General features: G+C 41.1%; 1 non-coding gene across 1 annotated transcript; it reads left to right on the forward strand.

Moving 5' to 3' along the window:
• Positions 1–1,626: 1,626 nt before the first annotated feature.
• TRNAC-GCA lies at positions 1,627–1,698 on the forward strand. The gene has a single exon. It is a non-coding gene; the product is annotated as a tRNA-Cys (tRNA).
• The last annotated feature ends 10,573 nt before the right edge of the window (positions 1,699–12,271 follow it).

A 12,271-nucleotide genomic window follows, 5' to 3' on the forward strand; every position in this document is an offset into this window, starting at 1 on the left:
TTTTTTAAAAAATTAGCTGGATATGGTGACTCACACCTGTAGTCCTAGCTACTTGGGAGGCTGACACAGCAGAATCACTTAAACAAAGAAATATAAGCTATCCATAAGAATGCCACTTTAAATATAACAAGATGAATAGTTTAAGAGAGTGAAAAAGTATATGCCAAACAAACACTAACCAAAAGAAAGATGAAAAGTCTTTTTTGTAACAGACTAAATAGACCAGAACAAGGAAAATTAATGCATCGAAGAGGAATATTTCATAATGATAAAAAGATCAATTCATCAAGAGAACATAACAATCTTAAATGTGTATGCATCTATTAACAGAGTTTCAAAATACAAGAGGCAACAACTACTGAGATCAACTGATCAACTTTGGGTAACTGAAGTTGGATCTGAATTTTTACCTCAAAAAATAAATGGATCTTCATGTTGTCTAAGCCAAAAAAAGACAAATGAACAACATAACGAAAAAAAAAAATAGAACATACTTAAATAAAATTTCAGATTATAAGAGAATACTATGGGCCGGGCGCAGTGGCTCACACCTGTAATCTCAGCACTTTGGGAGGCCAAGGCAGGTGGATCACCTGAGGTCAGGAGTTCGAGACCAGCCTGACCAACATGGCAAAATGCTATCTGTACTAAAAATTCAAAAATTAGCTGGGTATGGTAGTGGGTGCCTGTAATCCCAGCTACTCAGGGGACTGAGGCAGAAGAATCGCTTGAACCTGGGAAGTGGAGGTTGCAGTGAGGCGAGATTGCACTCCAGCCTGGGCAACAAGAGCAAAACTCCATCTAAAGAAAGAAAGAAAAAAAAAAAGGAAAAAAAGAAAGAAAGAAAGAAAGAGAGAAAGAAAGAGCGAATACTTTGTACAACTTTATTACATTTTCTAAGTGAAAATGAATTACTGAAAGTGACCTAAGATGAAGCAGAGCACTTAAATAGACCAATAATGACAGAATTCATTAAAAGATCATTAAGGAGCTCTTCCTCACAAAAGGCACCCCACCCAGAGGCTTACAGGCAAGTTTCTGCTAATCTTTAGTTAAAAATATGTAATTCTATGTTATGTAGAATGTTCCAGCATATAGAATGCTTTACATCTCTCCAAATCATTCTAGGAAATTCACATAATCCTGATATAAAAAATAAATTACAAGAGCATATACCACAAAGCAAGCTATAGTCCAATCTCATTTCAGAATAATCTAGACAAAATAGTAGAAAATCTTATCCGAGAGTACAATCCCACATAACCAAGAAGGACTTAAAACAGAAATGCACTGATGGCTCAATATTGGAACATCTATTACTATCAAGTAGGGGCTCTTTGCATTCCAGAACAATCAGGCCCAGGGCCCAAACCCAGGCCCTCAAGCTATGTCTACATCTGGATTTAACCCCACCACTCTCCTTTTCCCAAAAAGCTAAGGCTGCAGCTTAATTGGCCAGGTGCGGGCAGGTGTGGAGGGGGTTGTACAGAAGAGCTGCTCTGTTGTGCATTACATAACTCCACACCTGTAGCTACTGGGGAGCTACAAGAGACACGGTGGCCAGAGTGTAGCTTGTGAATGACTGCGATTATTAATGTATCTTTATTTTAAAAAGATGAGTACCTTGGGGGTATAGCTCAGGGGTAGAGCATTTGACTGCAGATCAAGAGGTCCCTGGTTCAAATCCAGGTGCCCCCTTTGTCACTACCATTTTACACTGGGCAATTATAGTATAGCTCCTTGTTATCTGGTAGGCCAGCCTCAAGGAACTACCTTTCCCACCAACGGCAAAGACTGAAGTGTTTCTCTTGTGACATTTTTCACATATTTCATTTTTACCTCCTCAGCCATAATTATTTCCTGGAGGGGTAGAGGAAGGCTGCCCTAGGTTTTTTCTGTTTCCCTTGTACCTAATTATTATCATTGAGATTTTATTTGCTTACACCAAGCTTGCTTTAAAAAAAGGATCCAAGGACAACTTACAATGAAAGACATAATAAAACTCTAACTGGTAAAACGAGTATTAAAAGGCCAGCACCAAATGTCTAGGAGAGGTGGTAAATCATTATTCCCAAGAGCCTAGGTTAGGAGAAGCTCTTACTGTGGAATTCAAAACATCTCATAGCTCCCGGTAATCATGTAGAGGGAAAACAGACTAATTCACCACTGGATAAAAATATTTCATTAGCTCTGAAGAACAGCAAGCATTAATATGATAGGTCTTAATAGATGGAATAGTGGACAGATGATGGTGACTGCCAGGGCAACCATATGCAGACACACAGGTTGCACATTATATAACTTTACCAATTACACGGTACCCTGGAATGATGCAACACAGGGACCCTGAATATTTGCTGTATTTTATCCATTTTTTAAAAATTGCAGAAACAGTGCTACGTGTGTGTGTGTATGTGTGTGTGTGTATGTGTGTGTGTGTGTATGTGTGTGTGTGTCTCAAAGGAGGCTACTAGTTAAGTACCCAATATTCATTCTCTTCTCCTCTGTAGTAATAGAACCCAGATTTCATACTGAGCAGTTATGTTCTCAGCTAAGAGACCACATTCCTGGGCCGTCTTTGGCTAGGGGTGGCATACACACGAGGGATAAGAAACAGTGAAGACTTCTGGGAAAATATAAGAGAAGGACAAACATGTCATGTGCTCCCTTTGCCTTTACTTCTGCTTCCTACTTATAACATAGATGTGATGGCTGGAGCACAAGCTATCAACTTGGACCATGAGTCAACTTTGAGGATGGGATCCACATTTTAAGGAAGGCTGACCAGGGAGACAAAAGGAGCCTGTGTCTCTAAAGACACCCTTCGAGTTACCATGCCAGCCCTGGTCTGCTCACCTCCTCATATGGTTTGGCTCTACACCACCACCCAAATCTCATGTCAAATTGTAATCCCCAATGTTGGAGAAGGGGCCTGCTGGGAAGTGATTGGATCATGGGGGCAGAATTCCCCCTGTTGTTCTCATGATAGTGAGTGAGATCTCATGAGATCTGGTTGTTTAAAAGTGTGTACCACTTCCTCCCTCTCTCTTCCTCCTCTTCTGGCAGTGTTAAGATGTGCCTGCTTCCCCCTTCAACTTCTGCCATGATTGTAAGTTTCTGAGGCCTCCCCAGCCACGTATCCTGTACAGTCTGTGGAACTGTGAGTCAACTAAACCTCTTTTCTTCATAAATTACCCAGTCTCAGGTATGTCTTCATAGCAGTGTGAAAACACACTATTACAGTAAATTGGTACCAGAGAAGTAGGGCATTGCTGTCAAGATACCTGAAAATGTGGAGGCGACTTCAGAATTGTGTAATGGGCAGAGGTTGGAACAGTTTGAGGGCTCAGAAGAAGATAGGAAGAAGAGGGAAAGTTTGAAACTTCCTAGAGACTTGTTGAATGGTTGTTTACAAGCATGTAGCACTTCCCTCTTCACCCTCTTCCTTGTGCTCTGGCCATGTGAAGATATGCCTGCTTCCTCTTCACCTTCTGCCATGATTGTAAGTTTCCTGAGGCCTCCTCAGCCATAATTCCTATACAACCCGTGGAACTGTGAGGCCATTAAACCTCTTTTCTTCATAAATTACCCGGCCTCAGAGTAAGTCTTTATAGCAGTATGAGAACAGACTAATACACCTCCATACATCCTTTATGAAAAATACATAAATTGCTGTCTTGTTGAAACCTCCAGGGACAGAAAAATCCAGATGATTCAGAAAGTTCATCCCCTTTCTCCATCAACAGCCTACCAAGCACCTACCTCCGTAGGTCTGAGGTAGTCATGAAAAAGGTTTTTCTACCAAGGCCATTTCCTTGGTAAAAACTCTCATTGTTGACAGTTGACCAGGAAGAAACTCTCATTGTTGAGTTGACCAGGAAACTTTCATCGTTACAGAGTCAACTAAGTGTTCCCACAGCTTTCTTAGCTTCCCTCTAATGATACAGAGTAGTGTAGGAGGAAAGTCCTTCTACTGTTCCGCATCCATGGTGCACCCAGCTCTGCCTGGCCCAAGTCCACATCTCTACAGGATAAGGAGAGCTCAGGGAACCATACACTTTTGCTGCTCCTCTGCCTACAAGTTCCCCTAGGAACAAAAATCACAATGTGATCCCTACCTCACTCCATTAAAAAAATACAGATAAGGTCAGGGTACAGTGGCTCACGCCTGTAATCCAAGCACTTTGGGAGACTGAGGTAAATGGATCACCTGAGGTCAGGAGCTCTAGACCAGCCTGGCCAACATGATGAAACCCCATCTCTACTAAAAATACAAAAAAATTAGCCAGGTGTGGTGGCAGATGCCTGTAATCCCAGCTACTGAGAGACTTGAGGCAGGAGAATTGCTTGAACCCAGGAGGAGGAGGTTGCAGTGAGCCAGGATTGGTCAACAAGAGTGAAACTGCATCTTAAAAAAAAAAAAAAAAAAAAAAAAGATGAATTAAAGACCTAAATATGAACTCAAACTTCTGGTAGAATATACAGAATACACACACACACACACACACACACACACACACACACGTATACATACATATTGTTAAAGGAAAAGCTATTCAGTGATACTTGTTAAAGCACAGTGAGGAAGCCATTGCAATAGGTATAGAGACCACTGCAACCAGGTCTTGCAGTGGGGGAGATAGACTGGGCTCAACTTTGAATACAGCATGGGTAAGTAGGTATTTATAGCCCAGGAGCAGGGTAAGGGGTCAGTGGATGGAAAATTACTAAGAAGTAACATCAGGAATAAAGGGAATTCTGGAAAAACTGGCCTAACAGGATTCTTGCTGAAGACAGGCCAGGGAAATCAGACATCATCACCTGGAAGATGATGAAGGAGGAGGAACTTGACCAGCTATTGAGAGTGCTCAGATATCAAGAGTGTGGGGGTTCTTGCTAAACTGGCTTAGCAGAACTCTTGGCTAAAACTGGACTTTATAAGGAAGTGTACAGATGGGCACAGATTTGGGGCTTGTGTTTAAGATTTATATATCTGATAGTGTAAAACTGGTAAATTGGTACACTCACTATGGAGAAAATTTTGGCAATAAAACAGCAAAATAAATATATAAATCATATAGACCTATAAGAGTATACTTAAAAGTATGCATAAAATTCAGGAATTTCACTTCTTGGTACATCTGAGAAACTCTAGCATAAGTTTATCAGGAGATGTGCACAAATGTTCTTTGCAGTACTATTGTTCATTTGAAAACAAACAAACAAACAAAAAAGAAATGTCCTGAGTGTGTCCATTTATAGTGGAATAGATGAATAACACTTTCTGGACTCTTATAATTTTTTCAATTATGCAGTTAAAAGAAAATTTAAGCTGAGGGTCCAAGATAAAATAGGTATCAAATACCAAAAGTAGGCATGAGACAGCACCATGTGGAAATTTCAGAGTCATGTCTGATAACTAGATGGCTTCCTACCAGGAGGGTAGAAGAGGGTCAGTTTGTTAGAGATTAGAGTGTTGGTGAGGAATACATTTTCCTGCTCTTCTCAAGGGGAAAGAGTTGGGGGGGAGTGTTTTCCCCTAACTCAAGCCTAGTAAAGGAGCTTCAAGGAGTCTCGGCTCACAGAACTTGGTCCACGTGCCCTGGAGTCAGGGTTTGCGATGGAGCAGAGTCCAGCACAAAGGAGGGCACAAAACTGAGCAGAGGTGGCTGCCCTGCAGGTGGAGAGTGTGATGCAGCTCTTGGAAATGGGCCTGCATCACCAGCATGGGCTGGGGACCGAAGGCACAGGAGTGTTTCCTGCAGGCCACACAAGAGAGAGAGCTACTCAGGAGCTATGTTAAACTCTGCCCAAGAGGATGAGTTATGGACCCCAACAGAGAGAATCTGTGTGACATGGAACCCAGAAAACCAGAGGTGGAGGTAGAAATGTCAGTCCAAGGGAGATGTGCCGCCAGGTTATAGAAGCAGTCAGATGTTCCCAATGGAGCCCTCTGAAGAATCCCATGGAAATGACCAGGGAGTCATTTGAAACACTTGCCAAGTCCCAGCAAAAACAAACCTATCTTATTACAGTGCCAGTCAAGTAAGAACTTTCTCATTCTCCTTTTCCTCTCCTCCCCACTTCCCCCTCTCCCCATCCTAGATGCTAGGGATGAATGCTAGATGGGGACAGGGAGAGGAAGGACCATGACTCAATTCTTCCACTTCTAGTGGAAGATAGACGCTCCAATCGATTTCAGAGTATCAGTCATTCCACGGGACTGAACATTTTAATGACTGAGTTAAGATTGCAGCCATGGGACTTTTTGCTACATAAGAGTGATCATTAAAGTGTCTTTGACAAGAAAACACCATTTCACTGTTTAAAAGAAAGTTTAAAAGAAAGTTTAAAAGGGGCAGTGAGGAGCAAAAATGAAGTTGCTTTTATTATCACCTCATGAGTGCTCCGCGTTCAACAGCTGCAAAAGTGACCAGATGGCTCTCAAAAAGACGGTGTCATGTGCAAATAATTTAAGATACAGAACTATATGTTTAGCATTATCCCATTTGGGTTGTTTAAACATACACAGAAAATATAGAATATTGTTTCTGTATACCCATATATAAATGTAAAAATAATTTTAAAATGGGACTTGTATTGAGAATATATAAAGTTGTCAAAATTTAACAAAAAAGTCCATTTCAAAAATGGGCAAAATATTTCAAAGACATTTCACTGAAGAGGATGTTCAGTTGGCAAATAAGCACATGAAAAGATGTCAACATCATTGGCCATTAAGAAAATGCTAATAAAGCTGCAGTGGGATATCACTACTCACCTATCAGAATAAGTAAAATAGAAAAGTGATATCAAATGCTGTTGAGGACGCAGAAAAACTGGATTACTCATACATTACTGGTAAGAATGTAAAATGGTACTGCCGCTCTACAAAACAGTTTGGCAGGTTCTGACCAAGCCAAACGTGTGCTTACTGTAGGACCCAATAATTGCAGTCTTGGGCATTATCCCAAAGAAGCACAAATTTTTTTTCTCAGAAAAATCTGTACCCAAGTGTTCACAGAAGTTTTATTCATAATAGCCAAAAGCTGGAAACAACCCAAACATCCTTCAATAGATGAATGAAGTTTAGCAAACTATTGTTCATCTATATGATGAAACACTACTCAGCCATAAAAAGGAGTAGACCATTGATACACACAACAACTTGGATAGATCTCTAGGGATTTATGCTGAGTGGAAAAAAGGCCAATCTCAGAAGGTTACATATTGTGTGCTGTGACGGACCCTTGTGAGAAAACTGTTCTATAGGTTGACTGTGGTGGTGGCCACACAAGTCTACACCGGTTATAACATTGCAAAGAACTAAACACACACACACAGGTGCATGTAAATCTAATGACATCTAAGATTGGTGGGGCTTGTATCAATGTCAGTTTCCTGGTGGTGCTATTGTACACTAGTTATTCAAAATTATATTATTGGAGAAAATTAGCTGAAAAGCACACAGGATCCCTCTATTTCTTACAACTACATGGGAATCTTCAGTTATCTCAAAAAGTTAAAAAAAAAAAAAGGAGTGGAAAGTGGAAGGATGTAGCCTAAATTTATGATAATAGTTGTCTATAGGGAGGGAGGAATGGGAGTGGACTGAGGACAGAGGATGTTGCAGGGGACGTGGCTGTGTTGATGTTTCACTACCTTAAAATCATGAGCCAATTCTAACATGATAGCAGTTACCACTTCTGGGTGTTAAGTCTATTGGTGAGTCTTAAATTATTCTATGTAGTTTTCTATAAAATAAAAAATATTTTTGAAAGGTGAGGGAGTAACTTTGGTAGCCTGATGGATATCCAGGTGGGAAGCATAGACACACTGCAGGTGGGCCTACCTCAGGGAAAGGTGCCCATTCAGGGCCTGGGATTGACCTGCAGAGGAGGGGTCTCTGGTCCCAACACAGAAGCCCTTGTTGGTTCAAGCTTTGTTTCTGGGGAACCTAGACTTAGTGTCCAGCCCCAGCAACTGCAGCTGGGCCAACCTGCTCAGTTGAGGCCCTGGGACAGGTAGAACTGTTGCCTTGCCCTAGGATGAAGGCTGAAAATCTCTGTTAGTATGTCTCCTGTGCCAGTTATCAAAGTAATGTCTCTTGACTCCAAATGCATCCCTCATTGCCTGCTCTGTGATAATGGAGTGGTACCCTATAACTATTTCTCCCTAGTCAATGGCACAATGTTATGCTTTGTCAGTAGAAGGCGCAAGAGGGATGCTGGGGAAGGAAAGGGTTTGTATTCCTGGTTGTGGTGCATTCTGCCTGGCGGCTCCTGCAGTGTGTGCACCGTCTGTAGCTCTGGGCTCCCACAGTACACTGAGCCAGCAGCATCTGACTGCTTTCTCTGGAGCATTGCCGCATGGCACCTCCTTGTGAATGGCTTCCTCAGCACCTTTCAGGCAGCTTTGCAGCAAGTTCTGAGGGCAGAAGTTTCTCATGGTTGGTTTCTCCAAGAACTCCAGAAAGCAGTTTCCCAGTGACTGCTGCAGGTACATTTCCCCATGGATTGTTGCCCCCATCACCCTAAGGGGTGGATTCCCTTTGAACCCTGCTGTGGCATCTGAGTGAATTTCTCCACTCAGTAAGCCACAATCAAGCCTTTTCAATACAGCTTAAATCTTAGCCTGCGATGGAGGTGGGGTTTTTCCAGATCTGTTCCTTGCTTGGGTGCCCTTTCTCAGCCCTGGGGTAGGGTTTACTCCCTATATCTGCTCTTCCTATATTCTTTAGAGTTCTCTTTGCCCCTTACTAATCAATGTCCCTCATTGTTCCAATCCTCTGCTAGAGTTACTATTTCTGTATACTAACTTTTTCCTATTTAAGTTACCATGTGGTTTCTGTCTTCCTATTGGATCCTGATTGGTACAGAATTGATACCAGAAGTGAGGTGGTAACAATCAGTAGATAGTTTCACACCATGGGTTTGGGGAATTGGTTTGTTTGTATTCTTGGCTTGAGTGCAATGAGGAGCCCCTTGCCAATGAGAAATAATGGGATGCTAGTAGTCCATGGCATACATTGGCATCACAACCAATCAAGCTATCACTGTGGTTGATTGTGCTAAGTGTTAAATGAAGCAGATGTCTTGGGAGCCCAATTGGCTGCTGTTTTCATGATGGCTGTAAGACCTATAACATGAGATTGATTCTTCTGAGTTCACTTGACCTCTTTCAGGAGGAAAATGATAAGCTTGGATCTTTGGAACTCCATAGACATAAGCTTAAGCTTGTTGTTCACAGGCAAAAGGCAGGAGGATGTAGAGAGAATAGAGGAATTTCAGACCTAGTGGCTGTTTGAGGTCTCTCTCTCTCAAGGAAGGCTTAAATCCTCTTACAATTGAGTCAGGCATATCCAGGATAATCTCCCTTTAGATTAATTTATAGTTGGCTGATTAGGTTTATTCCATTTGCAAAATCCCTTCATCTTTGCCAGATAAGTAACATAATTGCTGAAACAACATCTCATCACCTTTGCTATATATATATATATTTATTTATTTTATTTATTTTTTTATTTTTTATTTTTTATTTTTTTTGAGATGGAGTTTTGCTCCTGTTGACCAGGCTGAAGTGCGATGGCGCGATCTCGGCTCACTGCAACCTCCGCCTCCCAGGTTCAAGCTATTCTCTTGCCTCAGCCTTCCTGAGTAGCTGGGATTGCAGGCAAGTGCTACCATGCCCGGCTAATTTTGTATTTTTAGTAGAGATGGGGTTTCTCCATGTTGCTCAGGCTGGTCTCCAACTCCTGACCTCAGAGAATCCACCCGCCTCGGCCTCCCAAAGAGCTGGGATTACAGGCATGAGCCACCGTGCCCAGCCTGCTATATGTTGTTGATTAGACAAAAGTTACACATCCAATCCACACTCATGGTGAAGCAAGTACACAAACGTATGGATATTAGGGTACAGGAATCATGGGGGCCGTCTTACAGTTCTAGCTACCACATCTTCCACTACAACATACCAAGGAAGCTCTGGCATTTCAAGTTCATGTGGCGAAGGCTACCTTTGGACCTGTTTTTCAGTTAGCCACACTAGCACAATGTGGATATAGTCTGCATTTGACTGCAAATTAAAGAGGTCTCTGGTTCAAATCCAGATGTCCCCTTTGAAGGTATCCTTTCAGAGTTATTCCCAGTCCCTGGAGCTAACACATTAAATCTGGAAAATCTCAGCTCAGTGGGCCCATTTAAATATATTCAGCCTGATACAGCTTTATATTCCTTCTACTTTGAGCTGACTTTGGTAGTTTTAAAGTATGTTGACATTTCTCCCTTGGAGATGTGAAGCTCAATTATCTTCCATGTGCTTAGTAAGACACTAAGTTTAGTGTTACTGAGTTTAGTAACACACTTGTAATGAATAGAATGTGGTGGAAATGACAATGTATCACTTCTGAAATAAAGTCATAAAATACACTGTGGCTCTACCTTTCTCTCTCGGATAACAAACTCGGGGAAGCCAGTTGTCATGTCACAAGGTCACATCAAACAGCTCTGTAAGAGGCTCACATGGCAAGGAATTGAGGCCTCCTGCCAATATCCGTTAAGGAACTGAGTCCCTCTTTCTAATAGCCATGTGAATGAGTCAGCCTAGAGTGGTTCCTCTAGCCCCAGTCAAACTTTCGGATGACTGCAGCCCCAGCTAACATCTTATCTGCAATCTAATAGGAGACCCTGAATCAGAGCCACACAGCTCAGTCATTCCCAGATTTCTGAACCTTCAAGACTGTATGATATAAAACAATAAATGTTTTTTGTTTTAAGCTGCTGAGTTTGGGGTTATTTTGTTATGCAGCAATACATAAGTATAGGCGTACCTCAGAGATACTGTAGGTTCAGTTCCAGACTACCACAATAAAGTGAATATTGCAATAGAGTGAGTCACATGGAATTTCTTATTACCTAGTGCATACAAAAGTTATGTTCATACTGTAGTCTATTAAGTGTGCAATAACAATATGTCTAAAAAAGCAATGTACATACCTTAATTTAGAAGTACTTTATTGTTAAAAATGCTAATGATCATCTGAGCTTTCAGTTGTAATCTTTTTTACTGGTGGAGGGTCTTGCCTTGATATTGATGGCTGCTGACTGATCAACATGATGGTTGCTGAAGTTTGGAGTGGCCGTGACAATTTCTTAAAATAAAACAATGAAGTTTGTCACATCAATTTACTCTTCCTTTTGTGAAAGATTCCTCTGTAACATGTGATGCTGTTTGATAGAGTTTGACCAATGGTAGAACTTCTTTCAAAATTGGAATCAATTCTCTCAAGCTTTGCTGCTGCTTTATCAACTAAGTTTGAGAAATATTCTATATCTGTTGTCATTTCAACAGTGTTCACAGCACTGTCACCAGGAGCAGATTCCATCTCAAGCAATCACTTTCTTTGCTCATCCGTAAGAAGCAACTTTTCATCTATTCAAGTTTGATCATGAGATTGTAGCAATTCGGTCACGTCTTCAGGGTCCCCTCCTAATTCTAGTTCTCCTGCTATTTCTACCACATCTGCAGTGACTTCCTTTACTGAAGTCTTGAACCCCTAAAAGTCATCCATGAGGGTTGGAATCAAATTCCAAACTACTGTTATTGTTGCCATTTTGACCTCCTCCCAAGAATCATGAATGGTCTTAATGGCACCTAAAATGAATCCTTTCCAGAAGGTTTTCAATTTAGTGTGTCCACATCTATCAGAGGGACCACATTATCTATCACAGCTATAGTCTTATAAAATGTATTTCTTAAATAATAAGACTTCAAAGTCAAAATTATTACTTGATCCGTGGGCTGCAAAATGGATATTGTCTTCCCAGGCATGAAAATAGCATTCATCTTCTTCATCTCCATCAGAGCTCATGGGTGACCAGACACATTGTCAATAAGCAGTAATATTTTAAAAAGAATCTATCTGAGCAGTAGGTCTCACAGTGGGCTTTAAATATTCAATAAGCCATACTGTAAACAGATGTACTCTTATCTAGGCTTTCTTATTCCATTTCTAGAGCACAGGCAGAGTATATTTAGCATAATTCTTAAGAGCTCTAGGATTTTCAGAATGGTAAATGAGCATTGGCTTCAACTTAAATCACCAACTGCATCAGCCCCTAACAAGAGAGTCAGATTGTCATTTGAAGCTTTTCAGCCAGGCATTGACTTCTCCTCTCTAGCTATGAAAGTCCTAGATGGCATCTTCTTCTAATAAAAGAATGTTTCATCTACATTGAAAATCTATTGTTTATATAGCCATCTTCATCAGTGA

This window comes from Rhinopithecus roxellana, chromosome 6 (genome assembly GCF_007565055.1).
Source record: "Rhinopithecus roxellana isolate Shanxi Qingling chromosome 6, ASM756505v1, whole genome shotgun sequence".
NCBI classification, from domain to species: domain Eukaryota; kingdom Metazoa; phylum Chordata; class Mammalia; order Primates; family Cercopithecidae; genus Rhinopithecus; species Rhinopithecus roxellana.